This window comes from Periplaneta americana, chromosome 5, assembly GCF_040183065.1.
Source record: "Periplaneta americana isolate PAMFEO1 chromosome 5, P.americana_PAMFEO1_priV1, whole genome shotgun sequence".
Classification (NCBI taxonomy): domain Eukaryota; kingdom Metazoa; phylum Arthropoda; class Insecta; order Blattodea; family Blattidae; genus Periplaneta; species Periplaneta americana.
The window spans coordinates 65612588-65628612 of NC_091121.1; the positions used below are offsets into that span (position 1 = coordinate 65612588).

The window sequence follows — 16025 nt, forward strand, 5'->3', positions numbered from 1 at the left end:
CGATACTGCATTTTAATCGATTCTTTGTATCGATACTGAACTCCAACTTCAGTATCGATACTTTCGTAATACCGAAAGGATAATATCGATACTTAATGCATCGATTGATATCGCTAAAGTTCGTGAAAGAGCAATGTTACTTTTAATAAATGAAATAATATTGAAATGATACAGTTGGCAAAGAAGTTTTTAATACTAAAGTGAAATATTTAAATGCACAATTTCCAATAAAAGATTAGTTTACAAAATCGATAGAAACAAATGACAGCTCAATGTTCCAACAGAATTGACATCTCCTGGTATCCTGGTATGTACTTATTCCCTATTGAATTAATTTTATTTGAACAATTCTTCTTGAGAAATATTTCCTAATAACTTACTATGGTTAACTACAAATCTGACTCATCTTGCCACTTTGAATACTTCTGTTTCGGTACTGCTATTTTTCTATCGATACCATTAAAATATCGAATCAAATTATAATTAGTATCGCAAGTAAAGTATCGATAGTGTCGCAACGTCCCTAGTCATGGCTGAATAACTAAAGGAAATTTTAAGCGATGAGAAATGGACGCACTTGACTGATAAATTCGATAAGAGGGGCTTGGCTACAGAACTAGCGGTATTGTAGAATAGGAGGAAAAAATCTGTTCGCGATATAATGAAAAACAAGACCAAGCTGGAAGAATTTTTGTGGAAGTGTGACGCAGAAGTGTACGAAAGTTATTTTAGATCTTCAATGATGGTTCAAATAGAGGATGCCGTATAGTTAAATGGTATAATGTGTGCTGAGAAAGTCAAGTTTTTCCGCGCACATTGGGATTAGGGAGATATTTTAACATCGCTTCCCAGAACTATGCAGGTTTTCTCTTTCTTTCTAAAAATAAAAAGCCCCTCCGCTTTATCACTTCGGATAATTGGAAGTTTACCGTACCTACAGTTCCATTGAATGTGAACTCAGGAACTGATTGTAGCAGTCAGAATGGAACCCGTGCCCTCTACCAGCATTGTTCGTGGTAGGATGTGAAGCCGTGGCCATGGAGGTAGGCTACTCATGTTGACGGACTCTAACAGAGACAAGTCACGCCCTGAGTAAGGAGATCTCAACTGTCATAGATATTACTCTACCAAGGCCAGAGGCCAGTGGAGTCCTGCAGCCCGGAGTGCCACTTGTACTTCTCCTACGTTCGTATGCGTCGTCGCGATAGTTCACATAAGGCCGCGTCTCCACTCGCCTCGGTCGAGTTATACTCGTCCGCCAAGGGCAGCGGGAGCGTCTTCTGTCGAGGAGCATAAGGACAGACACACTGCTGAGTAATGCAAACTATAAATCTCATGATGTGCCTGGATTCCGACAGCGTGGTGCGTGAAGACCTAGTCAAGACCGGCGGCTTACTTTCTACATTCTCATAGACTCAAGAATCGCCGAGCTAAAAACATTTGCGACAGTGTTTTGTAAGTAGTGCAGTTCGCGAGCAAAAACTTCAAACGCCATGGAAAAAATTACATAGATATGCAAGTACATGGAGTCTGAAACAAAAACTGTTTGTTTTAGACATTGGAGCTAAAGCCAATGCCTTCTGCAGTAAACCTCGCGTTCTTGTAACATGTCATCTCTGTTGGGGTCGAAAGTGTTTTACCTTGCTGGTGTTAGAAATTCCGTAAGTTACCAATTTCTAAGACAATATTTGAACAGGAATTTAATTTCACTGCTGTGAAGTAACAGTTAGCCTGCCTGACCGTGAAACAAGGGTTCAAATCCTGATTGGGGCAAATTATATGGTTGAGGATTTTCCGGGATTTTTCCCTCAACCCATTTAGAGCAAATGCTGGGTAACTTTCGGCGCTGGACTCTGGACTCATCTAGCTTCCATTATCACCTTCATCTCACTCAGACGCTAGATCACCAGAGCAGTTGATAAAGCGTCGTAAAATAACTAACTAAAAAACAGGCGGTAACATAGGGTGTTTCAGAAATACTTTGACAAACCTTGGGAGCATGTTCCTCACACCAAGACAAGAAAAAATTTCGTATAAACATATGTACGAAAATCCATAGTTGTTTAGTTATTAATGAAAGAACATAATGAAACATCTGTTAGAAATTAATTAATTCAGAGACTCATTAACAAATGTTCAAAATGTTCTTCTCTTGCTTCCACTTTCATTGTTATGAGTTTCTGAATTGATTAAAGTTGCAACACTTGCTTCCAAGCTGACATATTTAACAGATGTTTCATTATGTTCTTTCATTAATAACTAGAAAACTAAGGATTTTCGGACATATGTTTATATGAACTTTTGTTCCTGTTTTGGTGTGAGGAACATGCCCCCAGTGTTTGTCAAAGTATTTCTGAAACAGCCTGAAACAGTATATGATGTTCGTTGAGGGAAGATTCAAAAGAAATATGAAACCTTACTTTGGATATTGGAACTTATTTTTAAATGATTTAATTACTAGTGTTTGCATTTCAGCTGAACTCGTAAAACTTAAGAGCAATTTACAATTCATTTTTATTTTCAGATATGCCTAGTAATATAATAAAATTTATATATATACTTATTTTATTAAGAGCAATTACCTGATATTCATGTTTAGAATTTTTATGTTATTTTAAAGCTATTTTTAGATTTGAGGTAAACCCCAAACTAAATATTTCGGACTATACAATAACATTTAACAGTCAGAAAATGATTAGCTTTAATTAACTCAATTCTTGAAGCATTCTCTACATGATTGAACATGAATTTATCAAACGTCGGGATTGTTAAGAAACTGGACACTTGAAAACTTGAGTATGATTTTATACCTACGAGGAGAGAAAAATTCTAACATTTTGATATGAAAGTCTTTATCTTACGTTTCCCGTGGTACCATGGAAACTTAAGTAAAAGATTAACTTCATGTCTTGTTATTTTTCATCCAGTCCATCTGTTTAATATGCCTCGAGGTTTTCCACACGGCTGTGTCCTTCAAATGGTAGCTATTAGGTTACGTCTATTTTCGTATTTTTTCCTTTCGATGTTCTCGAGAATTCTCCAACGGATCGGTTAAGGGACACGGAATTGCCTAGCTTTACAACGCTTATTTATGTCATATAAGGAACTTTTTGTTGGAAACTGGTGAAGATAGGCAGCTGAATCTTTTAAAACTAATCAACATATAACTTGACTTTATGCTGAAACAGTAGATTTTCTTTAATTTATTTTCTTACTGAGAAATATTCTTTTTCCCCATTCGTATATATATATTCTTTTTTTCAAAGATTTTCAGTACATTACCCCCTGTAACATCTCCAAAACTTAGCAAATCTCCAAAAACATTGTTTTAGTAAATTTAAAACATACAAATAAACAATTCCTGAAAATATCAGCATTATAGCTTGAATAGAAGATCAGAAAAAATTATTTTTGTATGGAAAAATTAAACTTACGCAAAATGATTCCAGAGCCTAGCCTATTGCTGAATAAATCCATCTATCTAATTAAGCATCGTAAAATAAACAAATAAAAAAACCAACGATCGAGACTTTCGAACAACCTTATATATTTATTATATTTTTACTTGGTTATTTAACGACGCTGTATCAACTATGAGGTTATTTAGCGTCGATGGTATTGGTTATAGCGAGATGATATTTGGCGAGATGAGGCCGAGGATTCGCCATAGATTATCTGACATTTGCCTTACGATTGAGGAAAACCTCGGAACACAATTTTTTCTCTTATTTCCTTCGAATATTGAAAAATATAGCCTATGCAACTATCCATCCCTGCAATTTGGAAGGACCAACATCAAAACAAGCATAAAGTTCTACTTATGAATCAACTACAACTTAAAAATCCTTGTTTTGGCGCTTACTTCCTTTTGCCTTCTGACGCAAGATCCGCGATAAGCAAACAGTATTCGAATGCTTCCTCTTGTCTGAACGTTATCACTATGGTGACGTAATTCCTTTGAGTGAAAGTGGGACTTTAATCACTTTCTTTAGGGAAAAAGTGGGGCATCATGTTTTTCTAAAATTCAGTATTTATTCGATTTAAATTTAATCATAATACGGATACACATATCAAAATAAAACGTAAATAACACTAAGAGAAGGAACAAATGTTAATAATTTCAAATGATATTTGTTAAAAATATTATTGTAGCAATAATAAAAATTTGAATGCACTTTCAAATTTATTAACATTTAGCTCAAGTCACAAATTAGGCTTCTAAATTTATTTACTTTCTTTTCTCCAATCATATTTAGCAGAAGTTGCTATTGCATTCAGTAACTCACGTTTTCAAGCAAATATGAATAAAAATCATTGCAATTATATTCAGCTGAATAGTTATTTGCCGTAGCTCTAAAACAAGGAAATTTCTTTTCAAGCTTTTTTGTAAATTTACATTGCCTCTTTGGCATTTTTATAACGAGTAAAATACAGTTCTAATGTTCACTATAAACACGCAAAAAATTTATTGAAAGTCTAGCTAAACTTGGCAACTAAACAAAAAACGGTAAAAAAAAGTCTCGATAAACAAAACGTGGAGTACCAACCTAAAAATTGCCATCATTAATAGAGCCCACGATTCAGTACCTATCGGCGAAAAAACGTGGAGTACCAACCTAAAAATTGCCATCATTAATAGAGCCCACGATTCAGTACCTATCGGCGAAATACAACATAGAAAAAATCACAGTTACCGGTCTTTTCTTCGGAGCGAGAGGCACCATCCCGAAACCCTTTGTAAAGTGGAGGGAAAAATACAAGCTGACGAGAGATCTTCAAGATGCCATTGTCACCACCATAATAAAATTTTCTGTAGCGATATTTCTTCAGCATCTTTATGGTGTACATTCAATTTAAATTACACTTGGTTCTATTTTTTTTTCTTATGTCTCATTCACTTTTGTCTGAAACCTGTTTATATAATTTTTCATTTTAAATTTTATTGTGAGCTATTCTGCGTCGCAGGGCAAATCCAAAATATTGGGTCAAACTACTAAATTAAAATTAAATCTATAGCATAGAGAAATAATCTTCCATGTCGACAGTATGCAAGCACAGTCTACTATATACAGTCACGGAGCTTGAGTTTTGAGGGTACTAGAAACAATAGACTGTGACTGTACTATTTTGCATTGCCTGTAATGAGGCGATATTAGCGATCCTAGTGGTGAGCAACTACCTAATGTTTGAATATTTACTACATATTGAGCTTCGCGACTGTATATACTAGACTGTGATGCAAGTATAACAGGTAAACTTTATCGGCACACTTGTAAAAAGTTTATAACTTACAAACTTACGCCAAAAATCGGGACAAAAGCCTATTTATTGAAAAAAAAAGTCGGGATAGGTTTTTCAAGGATAAAAAACGGAAGAATTCGATTAATCGGGACGTATGGATGTAATAGTTCCTAATAGTATTACGATTCTTTTTGATTTCCTGAGAACAGGAGAGGTATTAAATACAACATTATCGGTCTCTAACGAGATGACATCTTTCAAACCACAGGACACTGTAAGATAGTAAAACTGATTATGCTACTAAACAAGTGAATAGTAGTTTGAAGTGTTTCTCCTTGATGCTATTATTTTCTAGTGCTGTATATCTGAGTGCATGAAGGATTTTCTCCGAGAGTTATTTTGTGTGGACATCGAATCTCGTCTCTACGAAAATGTGACTGTATGTTGTTGAAGAATCTGTGCTGTGATTGTTGATATTTAAATACGAGCTTTATTCAAAATGGTGCTCAATTACCCGTCCTGGAGAAAAACTTGTTACTTATTACTGTAGAAATGCTGACAGAAGTGCGGAGCCATTTTGAACTCAAAGTGGACGTCATATTTTCTTTCAAAGTATCTGTTATTGTATATTTTATGTATGTTTTCTTAAATCGTCGATCTGATTGCGCATCAGAAATTAAATATTTGCATTATAACGAAGTGATGTCGATTCATTGATCTTAGGGCTGTTTCAAATATTTAGTTTATGCTCGACCATGCCGAAATGTAGTAATTATACACCTGGTAGTAGCCCTTTAATGCACCTCATTAAAGTACACGTATTCATTATAGTTCAGTTGTTCAGACAATGAGAAATCACCATTGTAGCATTACAAAAGCGCTAGTATCGATTATTCTCGGATATGCAATCGAAAGACAACTAGCGGAAATCCAATACTGTCGCAGAAGGTTATGTTCTCTTACTACAATAATTAGCGTTAATTGTAAATAATATTCAAATAAATTCAATTTGTCATCTCGTTTTTCAATTCTAAATCAATTTCCAGGTTATATCAAAACTAATGTTCATGTTATTCTCTAGATTATATCAAGGTCAATGACATTCGTTCCTCGGAAAAAATCAATACTTTCGCGTCTGCGCACATCTCACAATTTAGAAGGTCAGTTCCGCTCGTCACTTGCATAACCATAACATGAATACTTATGAATAATTTCAAGTTAGAAATATGGTCGAGCATAAAAAGTCGTATGAAACTTGCCTATAATGGTAATTAAGACGCTCGTATGAAAATTATGAAACGAGCGCAAGCGAGTTTCATAAACAAACATACTCGCGTCTTAATTACTACCATTATAAGCTCGTTGCATAATGTACTATTAAAAGATTGTCATTTGGCTGTAATCACTAGAACATATAGTGTTGGTGGCATATAAAAGTAATATTTCGGAACTTTTCTAAATGTTATCAACGCTATTTTTAAACGAATTACACAATATGTGTATTTGCTTCTTCTACACATTTCTCCTACAACTTTTCTCCCCAAAATCTTATTGACTAAGTTTCCTAAAACTTCTCTTTTCTAATATTATTACAATGACCAACTGCTTTATGTAATAAAATCTAAATTATATATAGTGTCCAGTGACCTATTAGAATGCAGCCGGGACTTGTCACGGCTTGTTTCGCGGATAGCCTGCTGGGGAAAGCCGAGCATTTATTTCCAATCTTTAACAGTTTTGTATCACTTTTATAATATCACATAAAACAGTTCTGTGGTTCAGAGAAATTAAGAAAATAAAGGAACATTTGTAATATAAAATTTGATACCTGAGGTATAACTGGAATTTGTAATACCTGCAAGGTCGTCCATTTATCTATATTCAATGCCAATGCCAGTCGCAACTAATCGATACGAACTTATGACAACTTTGTCAGCTATGGATGATTTATAATTTATTTCGTACAATTTATAATGCTAAGATGCCATGAAGTGTTGTATCCAACTCGTGGATAATCTTATTATGACACACGTGAAAATTGTCGCATACTCATCCATAATCATCAAGATTATCCACTTATTGCATAAATAACTTTCATAGGATGCAGAATTAAAAACAGTAACCTTTAACGAAGGTATTTATAATTGAGTGTAAGTAATACTTTGTTTATATTTTGAGCACTTATTTTGCAATTTAGCGACATACAGTAGATAGCTTATTTTATTTACTTATTTTTTTATAGAGGCATGCAACTTTTATTGAATAGAAAATTCGATTTCATATCGTCGCCAACATATTCATATTTCTGTAAAATTTCGTAACTCACTCTTTGTATCTGTCGTAAAAAGCGGACATTAGGAATTACGAAAAGCTCTGCTTAGAAACTCAGTTGTTAGTTCGCTGCATTTAAAAACTCCTTCAGGCGTTTACAAATTCAAGCAAACTTAAGTGGAGTTTTGTTTAAAACCGTTCATAATGCGTACACTTTTGCGTGTTTCTAGTTGAATTAAGACGAATTGGTTTTGTAAACAAGCTCCTTGCACATGCTGTCGTAGAGTATTTCTAGATCTGTGTTAGTTTCCAAGCAACGCGACATGGCTCCAAACACTGCCGGCATTTATTTTTGTGTGGAAAGTACTTTGCATATATTTTATTACGTTGTTAGATCATATGTAACTCAGAACGAATGCAGTTCAACGGAACTCGAAACCGGTAACGAGGAAACTGCACTTGCTCGGGGACTTGTGTTAATAAATTATGCACGTGTTGCGTAAGCAAGGGCTGCTCTTTATTTATTTAAAACCATTGTTTCCTTCAGCCCAGCTGAGAGGTTCACATTTCACAAGGCAGCATTTATACATGTAAGTACCACATACATTATACAGTGTAACCACAAAAGTACGTAAGCTTATTTCCTCTGATTCTGTTCCTTCTGATCTGGTTTCCTAGCAATAAATTCTCACCAAATGAGCATTCTGTGTGTATGGCTATAAGAAGTGAAGCACTTGTTTTTTTAGGAGGGAGGGAGGGAACATCCCACGCACTACAACCTGAGGTCTATTGTACCCCCCCACCATGTGGGATGAATTGCGTGCCCACCGATTCTCTACGCGCACCGACCTAACCACTTGACCACCTTAACGACCGGTCCCTACAGCTAACAGAGTCCATGTACCACTCCTGCTTCGGCAACCCCTCCAAGGCTCCCTTAACGGTCCGAGGCGGAAGTCCTCCCCCGAGAAGGTCTGCCCCAGATTCCGTTGCAGACGCTATCCATCATCACTTGAATACAATCCACAGAGGCCGGTCGAGAGAGCCAGCAGCTTCGGAGGGCTGCCTGTAGAGCGATCTGAAAACCAGACGAAGTAACGGGATGATGTATAAGGATGATAGGGGAGGAAAGGAAGTGGCGGAGATGTGTAGGGTTTCCATCGCCTGCTGAAGTTACCTGATATTCATCCATAGGAATGAGGGGAAAAACCTCACCCAGGCAACTCGTCCCGACCGGGAATCGAACCCGTACCCGCTGGATTCGGAGTTAGACTCGTTAACCTCTCAGCCACAACGGTGGACAAATACACTTATATTTAATTGATCACAGATTCAACAGTTTTTGGTCTAACGATTTGAAATTTGGTACAGTTATTTTTGAAGTGAATTTACGAAAAGATCGAAAAGTAACGCACAATAATTTTTTGTGACAACGTATTTCATAGGTAAGCAAAATGAAATAATGCACAAGAAAGCTACAGTTTTTACCTATTCTTCGACATTGGAATCAAGTCTCTAGACACATTTCTCCCATTGTGACACTATATTATTCAGTACACTTTCGTTCATAAAACTCCGTTTTTTGGGCGTATACCACCTGCGCACGACTGATATCTTCTTCTTCATCCGAACTGAAGCGTTGTCGTCCTAGGAATTTCGTCATTGGCTCGAAGAGGTGAAAGTCAGACGGTGCGAGGCCTGGACTGTAGGGTATGTGACTGCCGCCTTAGTGTTGCCTCTGACATTGGGTGGTGTTGCAGCGGTTACTGATCGGCCGGAACGTGCTTCGTCGGCGGTTTTCTTCGAAGAACCTGCACCACCTGGAGATATTGCTATGGTCCAGACAATCAAGCGCCATACACCTTCAATATTTCACTGTAGATTTCACTCGAATTTTTCGTTTTTCGCAAAAAAAACCGGACTACACCTCGCTGCCCTTCACAAGTGAACGATGGTAGAAAACGCGCCATTTTTACTTAGTAGTTACAGTTCGTTCCGCCAGGGTGACATCCAATCGAACCATTGCTGTCTGTAGCGCAAGATTCAAACCATCTGCCAACTTTGAACGTCCTAACCAAAATAGTATTCCGTAAAATAATTGTTGTGCGTTACTTTCCGATCTACCCTGATATGTACAGTACTTTGTATCGTAATAAAAGTATTGTAGCATACAATAAGTCCAATAACGAGGGTTGTGTGAAGAAGTTTTTATAAATTAAAAAATAGAGAAGTTACAAGCAGTATTTCACACAAAATAAAGAAAAAAATATAATGATGGTGATGCTTAATTTTTAGTATGTTTCATACGCTTCGCAACAATTAAATTCCTTTACCAATTTGCGAATAATAGGTCTAGTTATTATTGTTTATAGTAATTTTCTTGAATTATTACTGACGAAACAACTAAATTAACTTAATATACACTTCTTATATTGACATGTTGTTAATTGTGTTGCTTGCTGGTAAATATCTGAGCACTTTAGACTTGAAAAATATGAATTTAGTTGTAATAGTATTAATCGTGAGATGGTTTGCAGCACAACAGTTTTGAAATTAAGTACGAATTCGAGAGGCAGCAGCCTTCAGCTTGTGCTGTGTAAAATTAAGGTTGGTTTGCAATAAACCGGAAACGGAAATATTGTTAAAATAAATTAATTTAAATGTGAGCATTCACAATTAATTATTGTGAATGCTCACATTTAAATACATTTTAACATTATTTCCGTTCTCATTCTCGGTTTATTGTGAACCAGCTTTTACCGCTACTGCGTTGTGTATCACCGATAAGCAACTTGTCTGCGAGCGGCTTCACCGAGAACCGGTTCGCCGTGTTGCGGTTTCTCTACAATCTGTTCAGCCATTATCACTGTATAAAAATACAGGGTGCCCAGTTTCTTTGGAAAAAAGTAATTCTCAATATGTCTGCTAAGAATTGAAACTGGATCTGTTGTGTTTCTAACTAGAAACACTGCTGCTCGAGTCAGGAGTTGTTACTTTCGTATTAAATTTTAAACTAGAAACTTAATAGAAAGTCTTCGTTACGAAGATGCAATAAAAGCTACTCGTAAAATAGGATAGAAGTACGCCACATCACATAATAATAATAATAATAATAATAATAATAATAATAATAATAATAATAATAATACGAGGCCTGTCTAAAAAGTATCCGACCTTAATTTTTCCCGCGTAAAGTTGTGATTCTAAGGCGGCGCCACTGTGCATGGTGGAAGGAGGAACTGTAATGCGCATGCTTGAATTTTTTCACCGCATTCGCTTGTGCCAGTCACTGGCTGGTGGTCGCCAAGTAAGGTGCTGTTCTAGGTGTTTGTCGGATTTAGTTTTCTCGCAAGATGACTGAACGAATTGAGCAAAGATACTGCATCAAATTTTGTCAAAAGCTTGGTGATTCTCAAAGTCAAACAATTCGTAAGATTCAGCAGGTGTTTGGGGAAGATGCGATGGGTGTAACACAAATTAAGGAGTGGTTCAACCGATTCAAAGATGGCCGCACATCAGCGGAGAGTGAGCAGCGTTGTGGCAGGCCCCAAACTGCTCGGAGTGCAGCTGTTGTTGAGAGGGTGCGAAATTTGGTGATGGCAGATCGTCGTTTGACCGTGCGGGAGATTGCCGAAGAGGTTGGAGTGAGTAAAGATTCTGCACATGCAATTTTGTGTGATGATTTGAACATGAACCGAGTGGCTGCGAAATTCGTGCCGAAGTTGTCCCCGGAACAAAAAGACCTCCGTCGTGACGTTGCACAGGACCTTCTGGACACCGCCAACACTGATCCTGGGTTTCTGAACACCGTGATAACTGGAGATGAGTCATGGGTGTACGGGTACGACCCAGGAACAAAAAGACAGTCGTCGCAATGGAAGCATCCCGAGTCTCCAAGGCCGAAGAAAGCGCGGCAGGTGCGAAGCAAAATCAAGGTGATGCTGACTGTTTTCTTTGATGTCCGTGGAATTGTGCATCACGAATACGCACCGGAAGGACAAATGGTGACAAAGGAGTACTATCACGATGTTCTCTGGCGACTCCGTGATGCAGTTCGGCGCAAAAGACCAGACATGTGGACGGCGAACAACTGGCACTTGCATCACGACAACGCCCCCGCACATTCATCCCAATTGATACACACTTTCTTGGCCAAACATGGAATTACAACCGTTCACCAACCTCCCTACTCTCCAGACCTGGCTCCTTGCGACTTCTGGTTGTTTCCAAAATTGAAGACACCACTGAAAGGATCCCATTTTGAGAGTAGAGAAGAGATAATGCGGAATGCGACGACGGAGCTGAACACCATTCCAAAAGAAGACTTCCAGAGGTGTTTCCGGCAGTGGAAGGATCGGTGGGCTAAGTGTGTGCAAGCACAAGGGGCCTACTTTGAAGGGGATTAGGGTCCCAACCCCGTCAGGTATTTGAAATATTTTTTCTGGCTAAAGGTCGGATACTTTTTAGACAGACCTCGTAATAATAATCTTCACCATTGTAATCATAAATCATCTGTAATGGATCAGTCTAGAAGTTTTTTTGGTAGTTGATTTGACTTCTTCTCCCACAGAGTGGTATTTCGGGATTAAATGTTGTAATCCACTTCTGTCCATTCGATGAACGTGTTTGAGTTCAATTAGGCTACAAAGGCAATTTTGAATTATATCCAAACATGGGTTCATGTCGATTTATGTTAAAATTTCACCATTTGTTTTGTAGTTTTTACTTAAAAATTTCATCTTTGATGCCCTTGTAGTGGTAGTGGTCCCTTTGGAGTAAGAAATTTTCTTATGAAATTTCGGCCAGTGTATGGGATCGGTGCCCACACAGCATCGTGATGCACTTGGGGAGCTACGATAAGTAGCGAAATCCGGTTAGGAAAACCCATCTTTAATGGCTGGGGAATAATCGTGCTAACCACAAGATACCTCAGATCTGGTTGAATGGTCGTCCACCTCTGCTTCGGCATGTGGACTTGAGGCCAGTTGCCGGCTGGTCGGTCATGGTCCTTCATTTGCTGTCTTACCTCGGATTATTATTATTATTATTATTATTATTATTATTATTATTATTATTATTATTATTATTATTATTATTATTATTATTGGTGGTGGTGGTGGTGGTGGTGGTGGTGGTGGTAGGGGATCAACAAGAAATGGCTATAATTCTATTTGTACTGATATCTACAGACAGTATTCTGAAAACTTTCACCGAAGCCTGAAGTGGCGTTGGAATTCATCCGGCTGTAAAAGTCCATTGCATCTTGAACATAATCAGTATTCAGCAGTATCAAGGCATCAAATTATCACCGTTCTGTTACAAACAAGCATGCAAATGAATATTAAATGTAATAGTAATGCATTTTATTGTAATATCTGTATTTATTCTACATAATTTATCTTAGAAATCTTTCTTGATGGAACAGTTTAAAAACACTACATTATAAATTATGTCAAAATTTCGTAAACAATATTGAAATTGAATGTTTAATACAATTATTTATATTGTAATGTTTTTAAAATGTAATATTATGAAAGAATTTTGAGATAAATAAAATATTTTAAGTAATTAAAACACAGTAAGAATAACATTGACCATTAACAAATCGCAAAAAAAGTTACAAGGATGTTTATGTGAAATGTAAATTTTCAAATTTCAACGACAAACACTAACAAACAGAAACCTAATTCTGTAATATTATTACGATACAATGTTGGGAATTGCTTTTTACAAAATCGAGGAAAAGTTTGAAAAACGAGCAGAGCGAGTTTTACAATTTCTGACATTTTGTAATGCACTTCACAAACGTGTATTGTACACTAATTTTTTCACGATAGTATATTTTTTAAATGATTTTTTTCAAAATATTTATATATGTATAGTACCTACGTACGTTAGACTATGAACAGCTGACTGATTCTCAGCAAGAAGTTTTTATAGGTGTCGGTAGATGGCAGGAGTTGTTTTGTTTAGAACCCTAGAGCAGTTATTTGTAATATTTCAACATGCTTATCTAAGTTGGCAAGTCTGAATTCAGTAAAATCAACTTCCAATAGTGTCGGCCGTTTGCTGTAACTACGAAAAAATACATTATCGTGCAAAAACGTTATATCCATGTAACACAAGGCTGCTTACGAAATGATGAGTTATTGTGTATGCGGATGTGATAACTGACATGCAGGCACCGTTATCAGATTCCTACGTCCTTATATCCAGTTTTTCCATTTGTTCATTTATCACAGTTTGTTTTGGCTCATCTTGTCTAAGTTACGTCATTCTCCAAGGTCGAAGCGCACAGGTTGGCGGGATTGCTGGAATGACCATAACATTAGTCATCTGAAATGGAGGGCGTTCATGGCCGAGGTCGTTATGTAATTAGAACTATGAAAAATGTGCAAGGTAAAGAATAGCTCCAAGTAGAAGAGGCGTAGAAAGTGAATCCTTAGAAAATAGTTTATTTTTTAATACATTCAGTTTTCTAAACGCAGAATAAGTATGGAAAAAGCCAGTTATTATTCGGTTGAGAAGCTTTTGTCATCCAGTCTTGTCTCAAAAATGCTGAAAGAATTTCTATAATAGTTATATTACCGGTTGTTCTGTATGGCTGTGAAACTTGGACTCTCACTTTGAGAGAGGAACAGAGCTTAAAGGTGTTTGAGAATAAGAATTTCTCAGTTTAAAAAAAATTTGTTTTCTGATAGGACTAGGAGCGCAATCATGCAACCGTTTCCTGCAATTATCAATATTAATGTTGGGTAAAATAAAGTTTATGTTCTTACTTAAGTAATATTAATGAAACTGAAATTAGTTGTTTAAATTCCAAATCTCTCCGCAGTGCATATGGAGATGATAGACGGCATTAAGATAATATCGATCATATGAAGAGACGAAGATGAAGGTAAAAAACAGGAAAGATTGGGAAAAGCTGGGTTTGCAGTGAAAGACCGACCTACCCTTGGGCAGAACGCTAAATGAATGAAATGAATAAAAAAAATATCTATAAGAACGTAGAAATAGACTATGTTACTTGGGAGCCATATAAACGAACAATAATAAAGTATTCTTGCGATTTTTTTCCTTTAACGACGCTGTGTCAGCTACTAAGTTATAGCGTCGATGAGATTGATAATAGCGAGATGGTATTTCGCGAGATGAAGTCAATGATTCGCCATAGATTACCTGTCATTCGCCTTACGATTGTGGAAAACCTCTGAAAAAAAGTGCCCTAGCTCAAGCGGGACTCTAATCCACGCCCGAGAGCAACTCCGGGTCGGCGAGAAAGCGTGTCAGACTTTCTTGCGATATTATGAATTGAAAAATTTAAATTAAATCTATAATAATTAAATCTTCTCCCAAGTAACAGACATCAGATCAAGTAACTCTTTTAAGAATAATTTAAAAAAGAAGCGTTATAACAACGTTTTACAATTTACTAGAAGAACTTTACTGTGAAGCTCATGAACAATGGTCACGTACAATATAATCAATGTTATAAGACCCAGTGCACTCAACACCTACATTGCGATCTACCTTCTCAAGGCTCTTACGAGTGCAAATCATGGAGTCTGTTCACATTATTACAATACGTTAATAACTACTGCTATAATACTTTTTATGTGGACTGATATGCACATCCATTTAGCCACATCCATAATTGTTTATATTAAAACGTTAACTTAATAAAGAGGAACAGTGCAATTTGACAGGGCTAACGGCTTCAGCAGCTGGGTACCTGGTTCTAACAAGACTGATTATTTAAAAATTAGCATAGAGGCATGAGATAATACTCTGCCTGCCATAACAATTTACTTTAGCTCTACCTGTCTTGATTCGATCTCCCCAACACAAACACGATTTCGGCAGGATTTCAGGTGAAGGCTGAAATAAACTCACGCGTACTGAGATCATTATAACAGAACCATTATATTAACTCAAAATTGTTGTATAGGCGAGAAATGACCGGTAAATATTGATTGAGCCGTCTCTTTCATGAACAGGATTCTTTTACGTATCGTAAATGTGTTGTTGTTGTTGTATAGCATGAGCCTCTCTGGTTTTGCTTCGTTTCAGAAGGAAGCTATGCTAAGGACTCATGTTGCCCTTAAAAAGTCATTTTTCTCGGTCGATTTGAAACCACTAACTCCTGTTCTAAGAGACATATAGACACACAGAGAGGGAAATGGACTCATCGAGATTTGAACGTGAATTCTTGGTCACAAGGCTATTTATCACGAGGAACGTGAAACTGAGATACAAGTGCAATTCTTCTTGTTGACCTGAAATATATCACAAGATAGTTACGTTACCGGCTACATAATCTGATAGTTACCCACTAGTATCGATTTCAGGCTGTCACGCCGCTTGATTGGCCGGCCGGGTGTCTGTATTGCAAGGATTATTGATTCTTCAGCTGTACTTTTAAGAAAGTGCCCTGTAAGTAGCAGAGGTCTGCACACCTGTACAACATTATCGGGTTGCTATTTGATATCAGCTACAATACTCATTTTCTTGTA

At 36.9% G+C, this 16025-nt stretch overlaps 1 protein-coding gene across 1 annotated transcript in view; it reads right to left on the reverse strand.

Annotated features, from left to right (window-relative positions):
- Positions 1–16025, reverse strand: part of s-cup (stanley-cup) — a 340619-nt gene that overhangs the window by 237702 nt on the left and 86892 nt on the right. The window lies entirely within an intron of this gene.